At 42.9% G+C, this 17,124-nt stretch overlaps 1 pseudogene; it reads right to left on the bottom strand.

Annotated features, from left to right (window-relative positions):
* Positions 1 to 456: 456 nt before the first annotated feature.
* On the bottom strand, positions 457 to 1,860 carry LOC123361921 (annotated as a pseudogene).
* Positions 1,861 to 17,124: the final 15,264 nt, after the last annotated feature.

Below are 17,124 nucleotides of genomic sequence, written 5' to 3'. Positions count from 1 at the left end.
AACACCCTAAATATTCTCCTCTAAGAAAAGCCCCTATTAGTTGCTTAAGCAATACTAATGCCTTGTAAGTGCTGGAGCTTGTGAACAAACTTCAGCTTCAGGTGAAAGTGGCTTGATGTTGCAGTGGTGGAAGTGCTGCATCCCTCCCAATGGCAGGTTTAGAAAGTCCCACTTGTCAGTCCAACATGATTACTGGCTCCTGAATTTAGCTTCAGGAATCTGCTTCAGTAACCAGGAACTCTCATGTTCTACATCTCATATCTCATTCTGGACTACAGTTTAGTTTTTATTGCAGCAAAACATGAAAAGTAAGCTGCCTGCACAGCATGTACTCAGGATTCAGGACCTGCATCTCTCCTTTAAGAGATCTGCATGCTGAAATCTGTTCTCTGTCTTTATATCCTGTGTCTTCTCTTACTATATCATTGGTTTCTTCTTCCTTTTGTAACTGTAGATTTACTGTTGCAAAGCAGACACCCCATAGGAGTGTCTCCCTGTTGACATGGTGACCAGGTGATGAGACTGTAACAAAACCACATCAGGTGCTGTTTGGAGGGTGCCTGGTGTTGTTTCAGCAAGAACCTTCTCCTCTACTCCAGTAATAGACTCAGTATCTGGCAGGTGCAGAGACTTCATGCCAAGATGAGGCTGAGAGTTCATGGAGATCAGATTCTTAGTATGCACAGCTGCTTCCTCCAGCAAACTGCTGCCCAGCAGCGACTCCAGTTGCTCTCGCACTCTGCTTCCAGCCACTCCAATTCTGGAGTGGTGCTTTCTCATATGCACATTCTGGCTACTACTCTGGGAAAATGTCTTCCCACAGATATGGTACTGATGGGGCGTCACTCCTGAGTGGACAACCAGGTGTTTCCGAAGGCTGGAGTATTCAGCAAAGGTACGATCACATCCTTGTGCCTCAGACAGGAAGGGCTTTTCCCCAATGTGAATCCATAGGTACTACTTCAGATTCTCAGCCATTTTGAACTGCTTCCCACAGCCCACCTCAGTGCAGACAAATGGTTTCTCACCATGGTGAGTTCGCATGTGCACCTTCTGCCATTGCAGGACATAGAAGCTTTTCTCACAGCCTTCTGCTGGGTAGGTGAAGGAACAATCATTCCTGTGAGTTTTTAAATGATATTTGAAGTGAGCTGGCCACACAAATGTCCGATCATAGCCCTCAACTGTGCACTTCAACTTCTTCTCTACTTGGGACAGGTGAGGGATGGGGCTGGAATCTTTTGGCTGCCCATCTCCAGAGCAAAGATGAACATTTTCACTGTTATTGCTTCCGTTGGCGTTTTTGGTGAGCTGTGCTCAAGTGGCAGCAATCAAATTATCATGGGCCAATTTCTGCACTCATAGAAAGCATGGGGTACTGCTGTCTGTGCTGTCATGGGAGATAAAGTCATTCCCAGAATCCTCTGCTTCATCCTGAACGAACACCAGGTACTCTGCTGGACAGTCCAGGCCTCCTCTTGTTAGGTTGAGGAGAATAAAGGAAGTGCTGTCACAGGGCTAGAGGTCTTGCAATAAACTAGAAGACTCTGGACTTGACAGGAGCTCAGGTGGTTTCTGTACAGTTTGTGCTCTTGCCTAAATTGCCGTCATAGCATAAATTTACCTGAAGGCTCCTCAAGACAGCAGAAAAAGGAACATCTTTGGAGGAGTTAGTGTGACTTGGAGAATCATCTGGCAACATCAGTCTGTTGCACTGTGAGGTCTCAGTAACAGGAAGGAGGAGAGACAGGTGATGTCTTTAGGTTCTGATTCGACCAACCCTGGCCCCAGTGGAATAGACGTGTTCTGAACAAACTGAACCAGCAGCTCTGGTTTGGATTCTAACTTATCTGATAACATTGATTCAAGTTTCCGATTCCTGCAGCCGTTCTGGGCAAGGAACAAGTTTAGAATTCGGAGTGAACAGTCCCCTCTGATTATTCTCATAGTCTCCTATCCCTAAAGCAGTGCAGTCCTCCTGAAAGATGCTGTGCTAGGCAGATATTCAATTTAACAGGCATCTCAGAACCGCATGGATGTGACACGAGCCCCTTTGATTTAAATAGTGCCTATATGTGCCCATTAGTGCTACTTTTACAACAGACATGTGTATCTGTTCAGTGGGTATTGACAACATGGGCCCAGAGTTTAGTGTAGTGTTATCCTCAAGTGATATGAGGTCCACACTGAGGGCTGATTGCATAAGACCAAAGAAAGGAACCTTGTGTGAGATTCTGACACAGCACAGAACGTGCAACACAGAGAGGGGAGGCTAAGGTGGCTTTAAGTCCCCTGTGTTCACTCCCAGTTCTGGGCTACTCAGGAGGCCAGAACAGCCCTTTTCATAATTTAGACCGTCTCTTCACTACCCTCTTACAGCCCTCCCAGCCCCACAACCCTGGCATTCCCTTTATACTGGGATTTGCAAAGACTGTCCTCAGTTCCTGCACTGGCTGCATCTGGGGCTTTTAGAGCCCTTTATCTCACTTTGAACCTTTTACCCAGCCTACAGGGACTGGCCCAGGGGTGAAAAATCTCATTCCTGGATTGTAACTGTAAACCCCAGGATGGTGATAAATACAGAACATTCCAAACTGTTACGTGAATACCTGTGAGTAAGAAAACAAAAATTGCAAAGTTGCTTAAGCTGTTGCCCCAGCCATGTTAAACATGACAAACCAGTTGTGGCATCTTTGTGCTTGAACTGTACTGTGGTATGGAGCATATTTCCCAGAGAAGTCAGTGTGGAGTGAGACACGCTGTAATTCCATACCCACACCCTTGAACACACCTTAAATCTTCCCCCTAATGCTTGGAAGCACATTTGTTTTCTGTATTTTACACAGAAATATTAATGTGTGGTGACTGCCAATGCATGATCGATTTTGTAGTGCTTTAAAGCAAGATTAAACAACCTGGATGCATAAAATTAATTGAAACATTATGTTAATTATGTATTGATAAAATACTGTACTCTATCAATAATTATCGTTGTTATAAAATAACCAGGCTTTAACACCCTTCTTTAAAAAGCTCTCCTAAAGCAAAAATGGTAAGTTTTATAGGCTGGTTAGCAGCACTGAATTGCTGATTTGGGGCTTAATCCTCTAGTTCTTGCCTAGTCCTTGCAGAGGCAAACTCTTCACCAGAAATTTCAACTGCAGGATTCCATTGTTCGTGAAGAACTTTCAATGTATTACCCAATAGCTAAGACACATCTGCCTTGTGTACAGTTTAATATTCAAACATTCTTGCTTGCTACAAAATATGCACAGATTTTTGTAACCTCGAAGGATGTTACATGGTGATACCATACCAACTGATCCTATTTAGGAACTGGAAGGTTTTCCTATAAATAAAATATTCTAATAAAATGGAGTCAATACACTAACTATACAGGGCCAAGAGTTGCATGCAAGGAACTTATATCAGGATCAGGCCCTTCATATGTAATCTTAAGTAAGTGCTGAATGTTATTAAACAGCAGATTGATTAAATGAATGCAGTGAAAACTGTAGTCAAAAGACACTGTGTTATCAAGGTATAATTCTAAGATGCTTGTGTAAAGTTAACTCAAGTCGTTAATTGAAGAGAAGCTATATGATTTCAGAGAAACATTCCAATAAACAAGAGTGAGCCTGTTAAATGAGTCATTTATGTACGGAAGGAACAGCGTGCCTATACTTAACAAAAATGAGACAGGAATGGAAGCCACACCAACCATTATGTAGGTTGGTATTAATCACAAATTAAGGGCTAAAGAGGCTTTTACATGACGTGTACTGGTTTGCCTAATATCAAGACAAAGTACTATTCCTCACTACTTCTTATAGATAGTTAGGGATCAGAAGGTTATTTACTTGTAACCAGAGTTCTGCAATGTGACTCTGTAGATTCACACTTATGGGTGATGCACCAAATGGTGCAGCCCAATGGTAAGCCCTTCTCCAAACAGCACCTGTTAGAGGGCACATGTGCCCCTTCCTACCTCTCATCATATTGTCCGCCAATGTTTTGAGGGTGAAGCTATATAAATGAGTGTTGTGCCCTCTACCACCTTATTTCCTACCAGCTGCTTGCACCAGATGGAAATGAACTACTCTGGTCCGTCAGACCTGCTGCTTCTTATGGAATATTAGAAATTTTTCATTTCACTGGGGTTGGATAAGACGTGAGAGTATTGTGAGAGTGGGCTCTAATGCTTGTCTTCATTTATATTCCCCAGGCAGGATCAAGGAAACTTTGCTAGTTTGCACTTGTGAAATTTCTTCATCATTGTCCTACTGCAGATAAACTTTGCAACTTCCCTCTCAAGTGACAGGGGTGTGGCCTCCTTAACCTTTTTTCTTTTTAGGCCTGGTTTTCCAGAGCTCTGATACTATACATTGGTTCTGCACCATCATTCCCTGCAGACCGTGATCCACAGCAGAACCTCCTCAAGTGCTGTGCTTTGAGAGAATTTCCTCATGGGTCCTTAAGTCCTCCACAGATATGTTCCAAACATGGAGGGGAAAGCTACGCAAGTCAATACTGACACCTTTAACACACTAGGAGGGGTTAGCTAAGAACAAAAACTAAAAGCACTATATGAAATTGGGTCTTCAGTAGGAGCAACTTGATCCGCTATCTATGGACCGGATACAACTTGAACGCTGAAGTGGTTGAATCACACTCTCTGCAATATATATTAAAACAATCACTTGTTTTAATTAGAGGCACACAAAATGCATTAACCATGTATTTAGAGCCATTAAATTATTTTACCATGGAGAGTTAAATTTATTACTGTCAAACGAAAGTAGTGTTGTTGGAAAAATAAAGTACTATCAGTCATCAAGCAGATGTTGGACAACATGTGTGGAAGAAAAATTATAGATAGCTACAATTCTGCACTGTATTTACAGTAAAATATTCCAACTTGGCCTGATAATAGGAAAATGGAATAGGTTTGGCATATGCACAGTTTCTAAGCAGACACCAGAAATGGTGACTTCTTGGGAAAAGCCCAGTTGAGAGAAATACAAAAAGGTTATTCCAGTTCATAGACTCAGAGCAGTTGCTAAGAAGCATAATCTTTCTTCTCAAGAACCAATATCTTAGTTTTTTACTTGTGCAGTGTAGATATTTGCCTCTGAACACAATCATGGATCATGACACTACTGAATGGTCATAAGGAGAAGAAGAAATCTCCCTTTTCCCCTCTTTACAATATTCTGCTCCAAAGCAGTAACTCAGAAAAAGATTGGGGCGGGGAGGTCAGGGTAGATAATCACCTTAACACGAGGTCCTGGTGCAATGCTGAGGACAAAAGGGCTAATGCAATCATTAGATGTATAAACAGGAGAATCTTGCATAGAAGGAGGTTATATCACCTCTGTATTTGGCACTGGTGCAACTGCTACTGGAATACCATGTCAAGTTCTTCCACAATTCAAGAAGAATGTTGACAAACTGAAGAGGATTCAGAGAAGAGACATAAAAATGATTCAAGTATAGAAAACAAGCCTGTGAAAAGGGTACAGCTGCCCAGCAGCACTCCTTGCTGGCCAAGGGTGCCCTGCCTCAATGTCCCCTTCTGCTTGGGATCTATTAAAAATTACACACACTCCAGATATTCAAAACATTCTCCTTCTTGGGTCCAATTTATTAAATCTTGCACAGAGTCTTTCAAAATAGAACTCAAACCTACAAAGTCTTCTCCCCATTTCCCACTGGGCCTAGCTCCTCCTTGCTGTGTGTCTGTCCTCTCTGTAGAGTTCCTTTATTTTTTCCTGTCCAAAGCTAGGCACAGCCTCTCTTAATCTCAGTGTTCAAGCATTCTTCTGCTCCTGTTCTAAGGGGTCTGTTTTCCTGCTCTTTTTGCCTGGAATTTGGTGTTCTCCACAGGCTTTCTCCGCTGGTGTCTTCCTGCTGCTAACTCAGGGCCCAGCAGAGCCTTCCCACTCCTTGCAGCATCTATATCTGTCAGCACCCACCTGTAGCCCCATCTCTCTCTAACCTTCTTCCTCATCTACTGTACGGCTTATTGGGTCACCTGACCCGCTGGTCACATGATCTTCATTCTTCCCTCCTGGGGAGGAGAGTTACACTTGTCATAGGTGAACTGAAGCCCATCTCTCCTTAAGTGACCACACTGTGACAATGCCTTATATTGATAGATTCCAGGAGCTCAATCTGTTTAGTTTAACCACATTTTTAACAGGGTGGGCAATTAACCATTGAAACAACTAACTCAAGGTTGTGATGGATTCTCCTTTACTGGCAAAAATCAAGACTGGATGTTTTTCTAAAAGGCATAACTCTAATTCACACTGGAATTAATTCAGGAAGGTCTTATGTTCTGTGTTATACAGGAGGCCAGACTAGATGATCACAGTGATTCCCTTCTAATCTCTGAATAATCTATGAAAGTCAAAAAAACCTGTGCTTACCAGCATGCAGCTTCGCATGAGCATTCTATTTTCTCCACACACACAGAGTATCCCCAATTATTTGTTCAATATAGCTATCCATTTAGATGTGTAGATTATACAGTAAATGCTGAACATGTGGTAACTCTAAGATATGAGATATGGTCTCTGGATATGAAATTATCTTCTGAGGGGAAAAAAGACATGCCCTCCCCTCCCCCAATGCTTGCATACATTGAAGATAGGTCACAAAGATGTGTCACTAAGGGAAATAATGCAAATTCACTAGAAAAAAGCTCTGAGAGTCTGAGTGGTAGCAATGTTTCTGTCATTTGTCTATGACGGAAAATATAGTGGATTTCCGTATAGCTGCTCTTTATGGGGCATTAGCATATTTACTATACTTTTAATGTATCTGAATTATGCAAATGTGTATGTGAAGTATGTTCAAATTATGCTAAGTCTCCTGAAGATATGCAATTTTTTCAGAAGGGCCTAGCATTTGCTAATAGGCATTTCCAAATTCTGGTTACTGATTGTGACAACCCCTGTCAATCCACTTCAATCTTAGCAAATCAATCTGGTTTACATTCATTTCTATTTTTCCCAATCAAGAAAGAAGTGGCAATAAGGATCTTAGGCAGGTTTAACTGGTAGAGCATTTCAACTTTTTGATATTGGGCAAAAGGAAAACACCAGGAAAGGGAAGAGAGAACGGTTGTGTGTCATCAGCCACATACTAATCTGATGATCACATCTCATTCTAATTAACCTGTTTAGTTTTTAGCTGCTCCCTAGTTCATTGTTTGCCACCATGACTTTCCCTTTGTACCAAGTCCCTCTGATGAACAGTTATAATATACAATGCATTTGTACTGAACATTTTTCCTATTGGTGCAATCATTTACAGAACATAACTAGAAGCAGTAGCCAAATTCTTACTTATCTGTATTTCAGCACCAGCCACAATGTCACAGGTGCTGCCCCCCATACACCAGGAAAACTCAATTCCTTTTTTAAAGAGCCTAGATTTCAACAGGACAAGTAGCAATCAAAGGTGGTAGGGGAGGGGAGTGAATGGGAATTTTTGTCAGAATAGGGAATGAGTAAAAAACTAAGAGTCTGGCTGCAGCCGACCCATCCAGCGGCACACAGAGAGAGTGTGTAAGACTCTCTTCCTCCCAGAACTCTTTTTAGAGGTCAGCCTCACTATGGCTGGAGAGCACAGAACATGCTTCCTCTTAGTACCCTAACTGGCACTAGCTCCCTGAAAGTCATCCAGACAGCTGATTGGGAGCCATCACCCTGGGGAGTCCTGCCCTAGCAGCATTCAGCCTGAGTCAGCTGAGGACTCTAGCTTCCATGTGTCCCCTCCCCATATGCTACCTGCATGCCTGAGGGCACCAGGGCACAACCTACCCTAAGTAAGATCTTGAAGAGTGGGTCTCAAAGAAGAGAAACAAAAATACATATGGTGCCCAATAATAAAAATTAAGCATATTTTATTAGCTAGGCTGAGTGTTCCTGTGCACCACATGTTGTTTTTCTTTCAGGAAAGAAGCGTTTCCTAGGAGATAGAGCACTGGACTGGGACTCAGGAGATGTAGTTCTATTCCCAGCTCTACTACTGGCCTTCTGGGAGACCTTAATGAAACTGACCTCCATTGTAAAGTGCTTTGAGATCTATGGGTGAGAAGTGCTACTTGAGAGTTAGGTATTATTATTTCCTTATTTTAAGATGCTCCTCCTGTTTTGTTTTTTCCCTGTGTTTCAGATGTATATTCCAGATGGTTTATAATTTTCCTGATTTGTTTTCCAGGTTACATTCTGTAAAACTTTTTCCATATGTGAATATTTGTCATATATGTAATTCACCCTTTCTGTTGGCCCTTAACTTTCTTTCCAACGTCTCCAATATTAATGAGTTTAGCTATAAGTAGGTTGAATTTGGTCCATTTGGTACTCTATGTGACTTTATATTCTTACGGCTGGTGTTATTCTGCTATTATGTGTAACATAATACACTTCACAGGCACGTAGAGCCAGATTGTGACAGATCTTTTTACAGGTGCTAAAGCTGGGGGAGAAGAGGAAGGAGGATGGAAAGAAACTTTCCTCTCTCCCCCTCCCCCCCAGACATGTATGGTCCACAGAAGGGCCTGTCACAGTTGTAACTGTGAAAGCAAAGGCACCATAAAGATATCATATCCACAGATAAGTGATGCCTATTTCTAGAATGTGTCCAAAGACAGTAGTTAAGAGAGGCTTGGATGTTAATTTCAAGATTTGCCCAATTGCTATTGTTAAATTTAGAATTGATTCAAAGGCAGAGTTTATGGTGATTTAAAAAAAAACTTAAGGGGATGAGTCCTAGCCTTAAATTAGAATAGCCCAAATAAACTGCCTTCGTCAAGTCAAAGTCTGCTAGCTATGAAGTCAGGAATATATTTGACACTTTCACCATTCAGAATATGACCTCCTAGACTGAACTACAACCACTGAGATGGGCTATATAAAACACACAGAAGTTGGGGCAGCATTTAGCAACAATGGCCTGCTTAAAGGAGAACTAGTATGGATAACATGGAAAGAGGGGACCACAGCCTATGCACCGTGAGGTTGCCAAACCTGATTCTTCCCAGAGTGAAGGAAGATCTGAACATTATGAGGAAGGAAGCTGTGAATCATTATCTTGAATTTAATAAGACATGAGAAAATCTCCCCTAATCAATAGTCAAATAAAATGTGACCTAGAGCAGATAACTTAGTTGGTTGCTTTTTCAATTCTAAGAAAACATTATCCACAGAATTTTAAGATCAGGCAGGCCAAATTTGAAACCATATGCTATTTTCAGAATTATAGATATTTTAGGACACTCACTGACTACGTGACATTTGTCTTTTTGTAGCTCCTTAAACTCATTGCTGTTTATACTCAAATAATTTGCTCATTAGTGTATTCCATATTAATCTTGTTCTTTTTTTTTCCTGTTGAAAATAGTTACTTGTCTTTTCATCCAACATGGGAGATTCCACTATTTAAACTTTTAAAATTACAGTTGTAGGAGGAAAAAACTGCAGATGCATACAGATGTGGCACAACTGTAACTTAAACAGAAATTACATTTCTGTTCTGTAACATATTTTCTGCTTGGCAGTTTATCAGAAACTCTCTCTAAAAAAAGAATCTGTCTGTTAGTGATCCTGGAATAATCTTGTATTTAACCAAAAGGTGTGACCCGGCTGTTTGCATTATTCATATGAAATATTTTACCAGCATAATCAAAAAAGACTTTAACATCTCGTTTCAAGTAGTGTCAAATGCAAACACTGCAGCCCAATCTCTTTCATTTGATATAAATGAGCAGTTGCAAGAACAATAAAAACAGTTGAGGCATTTATGCTAAGACATGAAAAGCGGGATGCCAAGGCGGGTTTCTAAACCACATTCCAAGCATTTTAAGTCCTTTTGATCGTTACCACAAATCTACTGGTTGTTGTGAGAAGGGTATGTGTCATCAAGCCACAGGAGAGGCCCTGAATGCAGCTGGCTCAAGCAACATGCTATTGGTGTTTAAACATGGCATAGCCACAGTTATGCAGCAGTCAATCCCGACCTCACCATCACCATCCTTCTATAGTAGTTAAGACTGTTGGTCTTGTAACTGTATAAGTTAATTTAGAAATAGTATGACAGAAATCAGGATGTATTCACGTCCTATATATAAAATGGAGTTCTCTCTACATGTGAATACATATATTTAAAGTCACTCTGCACTGTGATGTTTCCATTCTCCCATCACCCAGCACAGTCTGTCTGTGCCATGTTTTGTTCCTCTTAGGCTGTAAGATGCTCTAGGACAGGGCCATTTCCTCCTCCAGGACAGCACAGAGCATACTGTGTGGCTGTGTTTTCATAAGGCATCATTGTGTGGAAGTACAAGTACAAAAGCAGGGTCACCAAAGTAGTTTAACCAAATAAGACTCCACAACCTACCGCTGCAACTGTCAGTGCTCCTCAACAACAGCAACAAAAGATGAAGATAATATGTATGATTGATGATGTTCTCATAGGATATTTCATGCCTCCTTTGCCAATCGCAAAACTGAACTAGGAGAGGAGTGGGGGGAAGGGAGCAGCTGCTTCAGAAATAAGAATAAATTACATACTATACAAATAACCATAATAATGGGCCCCACTTTCACATATGAGTGCATAAGGTTTGGCATCTAAATCAGGATTTAGGATGCTAAATACCTGTTGTGCATGTGGAGAACAATGCCTCTGTGATGTGCGTATTATTTTCTCCTATCGTATGGGTATTATCTTCATTTTACAGAGGGACACTGACTTGCCCAAGGTTACATAGCAAGTCTGTGGCAGAGACAGGAATAGATCTCAGCCACCCTGCCTCCCACTCCTGTACTTTGGGCTATCAAATGATCAAGTGTGGATAATCAGCAGAGCCAGAATGCTTACCTATTCCTCTTTGGTCTAAACAATTTTCTTGCGAGCTACCTAGTGCTTCTTCCTTGGTCGGGATGGGTAGAAAATACTGTGACTATTCTCTCTCAAAGTAGTTTGATGCTGGCACACTAAAAAACTGAAAAGAAGTTATTGGAATGTGACGTCATCGAGAGGCGTCGCTGCCCAAATGCTGCAGAAATTCGGTGGCATTTTGGCAGATGCTCCACTGCCGGCCAGGATGCAGGCGCATTTAGATGCCCCCACGGGCGCCATGGCGCCCGCGGGCACTGCGTTGGGGACCCCTGGTTTAAACATTCAAAAGGCATCAAAAATGTCACTAAACAAAATTTCCACAGAATTATATATGTGCCCAGGTGAGAGGACACGCTCAGCCACTGAACAGAAAGCAGCAGCAATGCTGGCCACTCGCTCTCTGACTGGACAGTCTTGGCAACTGAGTTTATTTTGTTAGCATGGACTGGCACTGTTGGTGTCTGGCTGTCCTGGTTACACAGGGCAGGGCTGGGGCCCCCACAACTTTTTAACTTGCCATTTGGCTGCCCTGGCCCTTCAGGGCTATGCTACCTGGAGGTGCGGCCCAGATTCCCTTAGCCCCTGCGCGGATGAGTTGACCCGGGCAGAGCAAACCTGCCTCCCCTGAAGCAGATGCTGCCTTAAGAAAAGGCCCCTGTGGAACTCATTCTGCCCAAGAGGGGCGGTTTGGTCTCTCCAGCCTTAGAAAATATTACTCTGTATGTGATCAAATCCCACCTGCTCCAGTGGAGGCAGCTTTAGAAAACTGGGTAGGTGTCTAAATATGGACTTATAAGCCTAACTGGTAGAGGTGCAGTTGTTCTGACTCTTCTGGAACTTAACCTGCTTATACAAGGTCTGAATCTGATCCATTGCACTGCCACTGGTATATCTATTTTCTTACGTTATTTGACAGAAATAGGAATTGAGATCAAATATACCATTCCATGTTATAGAAATATTCTCAGAAACCATCCATTTCTGGAGTTGTTTTCGGTACCAGAAAAACTGTATAGTAGATTTTATGGAGCTCGATTTAACTTGCACCAGAACACTTAGAAATAGATCCAGAAAAGTGTAGGTGTTACCTATGTGTATGATCTTAATTCCTGTTGCAGGGAGTTTTTAGCTTGAAGCAGGTAAAAGTTGCTATTGAAGGCTGACATACACAAGCAATCAATAATCCGAGAAGCATGCAATAAAAATTGTAAGTGGATTTCTATTCCAATCTGTGTGAATGTTATCCATGTGATAGCAGGTGGACAAATGAAGACTATCTGAGTCCTAAGGGAATGTTAGCACCAGAAAAGAAAGGGGAAATATATGGTGGATAAGGACTGCACTAAGCATTTTTTCAAGTTTTATTATAGACAGTGCTGGTAGCACTGACACAGGTAGTTGTGCCTGATGCTTCACATTATAATAGCCTATTTTCAGTTGCTTATAACGTTACCAAACTTTAACCATTTGGGCTGAAGTTTTCCAGGATGGCTGTGTGCCTCAGGATGAATTTTTCAGGTAAATTTCAATCAAAACCGTCAAAGTATTTCCAAGGCTAGGGAAAAACACAATATTTGCCCATGTTGAAAAATTATGGTGAGAGCCTTTTTTTGAGAAACTCTAGTGTCCTTAGGCTTTGGAACAGCAACTTGAAATTTGCCAGAAGGATGACCTTTTCTGTTAGGGATGTGCCTTTTGCCATTCCCATGAAAACCCACCCAAATTTTGCCAAGTTATAAACCTTGGGGGAGGAGGGGGGGGGAGAGAGAGAGAGAGAATCACAGGTTGTACATACTCAGTAGAGACTTCAATTTTAGTATTTCCAAACATTCCATCCTGAGCACGTTGGAGCTTCTCACAGCTCTTGCACTGACCAGGCAGTGCATGAACCATCACCACAGAGCAACTGAGCATGCTCGAGTGCCGAGCTACAGGGGTAAAGCTGGATTGTCCCTGTAATGAGTGGTCTAGGCCAGGGTTGGGCCAGGTTATGAGACTGAGAATAGGGAACCTGTCTCTCTTGCTCTCTCAGTAAGCTCCTGCTCGGTACCCAGGAAGCCATCTGATTTGAATGCAGAGGGAACCTTTGTCCTAGAGCAGCAAGTCATAGAATCATAGGGTATGGCTACACTTACGGTTTGCAGCGCTGGTAGTTTGCAGCGCTGGTCATCCAGCTGTGTAGGAGCAGCGCTGGTGTGTGGCCACACTCACAGCTACCAGCGCTGGTGTGTGGCCACATTTGCAGTATTAGCAGCGCTGTTGGGAGTGCTGCATTATGGGCAGCTATCCCAGCATTCAAGTGCAACAACGTGCTTTTCAAAAGAGGGGGGTGGAGGGTGGTGTACTGTGACAGGGAGCGGGGAAGATAGAGTGGATTTTTGGAGCCAACACTGTGTGTTAGCTTCCTGGATTGGAAAAATCACAAAATGTTCATGAGCCCTTAGTCTTAACTCTTAATTGCAAACAGCCTGCCTCCAACACAGACTCCCCACTGTTTCACTCACTCCCTGTGGTGTAATGTGACAGGGAGCGGGGAAGAGAGAGATTGGAAAAATCACAAAATGTTTGCGAACCCTGCATCCAACGCTGTTTCCCCTGCCTCTCATTTGATCGTTCACAGCCAGGTACAGATAGCTCCTGTTTGCTGTGATCAGTGTTTGTTTTTTTAGATTAGCAGTTCAACGGAGCTCCGATCGGCTCCGTTCTGTTTCATTCACTCTCCCTGCCTGCCTCTCATTTGATTGTTTACAGCCAGGTACAGATGATCACAGCAAACAGGAGCTCTGTTTGTTCAGAGCTCCGATCGGAGCTCGTTCACAACAAAACAAAGAGAGGCTGCATAACAAAACAAAGAGAGTAATTTATAAAAGCATTCTGGGATACACCTTATACCCTGGAGGCCAATCACAGCGCTGGTGTGTGGCCACACTTGATGACCAGCGCTGCAGCACCAGCGTTGGAATCCTTATTCCCCATGCCGAGTGAGGTGTACGGCCAGCGCTGCAGCCAGGGAGTTGCAGCGCTGGAAGTGCCCTGCAGGTGTGGCCACTTACTAATTGCAGCGCTGGTGGAGGCTTTCCAGCGCTGCAAATCGCCAGTGTAGCCATACCCATAGAATATCAGGGTTGGAAGGGACCTCAGAAGGTCATCTAGTCCAACCCCCTGCTCAAAACAGGACCAATCCCCAACTAAATCATCTCAGCCAAGGCTTTGTCAAGCCTGACCTTAAAAACCTCTAAGGATGGAGATTCCACCACCTCCCTAGGTAACCCATTCCAGTGCTTCACCACCCTCCTAGTGAAAAAGGTTTTCCTAATATCCGACCTAAACCTCCCCCACTGCAACTTGAGACCATTACTCCTTGTTCTGTCATCAGGTACCACTGAGAACAGTTTAGATCCATCCTCTTTGGAACCCCCTTTCAGGTAGTTGAAAGCAGCTATCAAATCCACCCCCCACCACCATTCTTCTCTTCTGCAGACTAAACAATCCCAGTTCCCTGTGAAACTGGTTATCTGTTAAACCAACTGATAAAGTGTGTCTCATCCCCCTCTATTGCAGAGAGGGGATGACAACCTACTATTGCTACTGTACTTCAGTTACTTTGTTAGCTAAAATTGCAGTAGTCTGTGTGGTAGATTTACAGTTTCCAATACTACTAATGATCCATGTGTCTGTCAATATAATGCCACGTGATTTAATTTCTGCTTTTCCAGTTTGCTTTTTTAAAAACCTAGGAAATTAAACATATTAAAGAACATTATTCAGTTGAAAAGTTAAGCACTCAAAAGGTAAGAATTGTGAGAATTAAGATTTCCCATGCAATATTATTTTGGCACCCCTGAGCATATGCATTATGATAGTCTTTATTCACATTATCATGTAATATTTTTTCCACAGGACCCCTGCCTCTTTCAGTGCACAAGATGGACCTGTTCTGGGGGGTGAATCAGGGTTTTGTAGTAAAGGAGGCTGCCTCATTTGTTTCAGAAGTTGGAAAGTGGGTAGTGAATGAGGCAGGGGCTTGCAGGAAGAGAAAAGATGGTCTCATGTTTAAGGCAGCTGAATTCTTCCTTGGAGAACTGCATTTTATTCTTGCCTCTGCCACAGAGCTCCTATGTGCTGCAGGGCAAATCACATGAACCAAGGTGCATCATTAATTATGTTCCTCATTTTCCAAGCACCCACTAATTTTTTTCTGCACTGGAGCACCCACAGAGTCAGCACCAATAGCACAGGAGGCCACATTAAGATTGCACAGGCAACCTTAATTCAGGCATTTCCTCACTTTTGAGTATTTGTCTCTGTAACCTTAATGTTCTATTATTGTAATCCTTCTGTGTGTGATTTTACATAGTGGTCAAAGAAATATATACAGCATGACAACTTTTAAATGTAAATTTCTGTCCTTGTCAAACAGATTTTTCTATTCCCTGCTTTACAACTAGCATTAGCACAAATAGTTATGTTAAAATGACTTGCCAATATGCTTTCCTGCTTGTTCACACTAAGAGATTATTATAATCTTGTATTTGTGACATCCAAATCACTCACATTGCATAAGACTGCAAAGTCCTTAGAGGATTATGGCTTTTTAGTAAGAATGAGCAGCAGAAGAAAAGTGGAGGAGGAAGAGCAAGATGAGTTATTAGCCAGACAGCTCCTATTCACAAAACAACTATCAGCAATTTGCCATTTAAGGATCCCTTTAGCAGAGAAAAGGTTGCATGCAATACTTCCACACCTGGCTAAGTGATTCATTAAGGACTTGATGGGGCCTCAAGAAACAAGATCAGTGGATCTCTCCTAGAGAAAAGATCAAGGATTTTAGGGCTTCTTTTTATAGAACCTTTCCCCTGTGCCCTCAGTTATTCTGGGGCAAAATCAGATTCTTGGCAGTGCACAGACTCACAAGTTTAAAAAGTAAACACAGCCCAAAGCCTGCATAATTAGTTTCAGAGGTTTTACAATGCCAACAGCCAAGTACCTAATAACCCTGCCTGGGAAAGGGACCCATAGACGTTCACTGAATGAGCATTCTCTAAATTAGCAATGTAAAATGGGTTCACAGCATACAAATATGAAACAGTGGTGAACACCAGAAATGCAGTCACCACTTCAGCATCATTAATACACTTTAACAGCTGGAATGTGGAGTGGATTTAAATCTTTCTGAAGAAGGTCAGCATCAGAATAAGTACTGGGTCAGGCACATGCATGTAAGCCACCTATCCCTCAGCCACATCGTACACTCCTCATTAGCCCTTCAGAAAATATCTACAAGATTACTAGGATGGAAGATCAATAGATGGGATTCCTACTGGTGATGCAAATACAGCAAGCAAACTGCTGCATTCATTTTTGAGCAGTTGTAACCCCTTTGGGGGGGTTAGAGAGCATGGCTCTTTAAATCTTTTGTCCTGAGGGGAGGAAGTGCTGATTATTATTCCAGGAACAGGAAGGGCTGTTTTGGTGTGGGCAGGGAGTGTGGGAGAGCAAGAGGGTGTGTGTGTCTGGAACTCCAGAAGAGTGAAGCAGCCAAGAACCAGCCTGAAGCCTAGGAGAAACAGAGTGGCCAACCAGGGCCACCCCAGGACAGGAGCCAGGAAGAGCACTGTGCCGGGGAAGAATCGCCCAAGAAGGACAAACCGGAGCTGGACCCAGTATCACGGCTGCTCAGAGCTGCATGGGGCCATGAGTACTGGGGCTTGTGACTTTGCATTGGGAATAAGGAGAGAGGCTGTAGCCAGTTTAGTGAGGAGGTTGTCTGTCTGTGTGGGTTTGCAGAGAACGGCAGAAGAGGGCACTGGAGGGGTTTGTTGGGGAAAGTTTACTGGCACTGAAGATGACCAGGAGCCCCCAGACTCACTGCTGGACTGGAACTCTGCCCAGGACTTCTGAACTCTGTGTGCAGATGTACTGCTGGGTGTCTGACCTTTCAGACTGTGGTACCACTGGGACTGTGGGCCCTTGTGTTGAATGTAAACGTTTCACTGCTCCACCTATCTTTCTCCCTGTTTTCTCCATTCATCCCTCTGTGAATAAATATTTCCCTTTACTATATTCTCTATACTATTCCTGTGTGTGTGTGTGTGTGTGTGTGTGTTCGTTCACTCTGGAGGGGTTGGAACAAATGCCCTATGGTGCAAGGGACTTTCCCTGCTGTGTTCCTGCACATGCCTTTTCTTGTCCGGAGCTGCCTGCAGAGCAGAT

The sequence above is a fragment of the Mauremys mutica genome, chromosome 1, assembly GCF_020497125.1.
Source record: "Mauremys mutica isolate MM-2020 ecotype Southern chromosome 1, ASM2049712v1, whole genome shotgun sequence".
NCBI classification, from domain to species: Eukaryota; Metazoa; Chordata; order Testudines; family Geoemydidae; genus Mauremys; species Mauremys mutica.
This window is presented reverse-complemented; position numbering and strand designations above follow the sequence as displayed.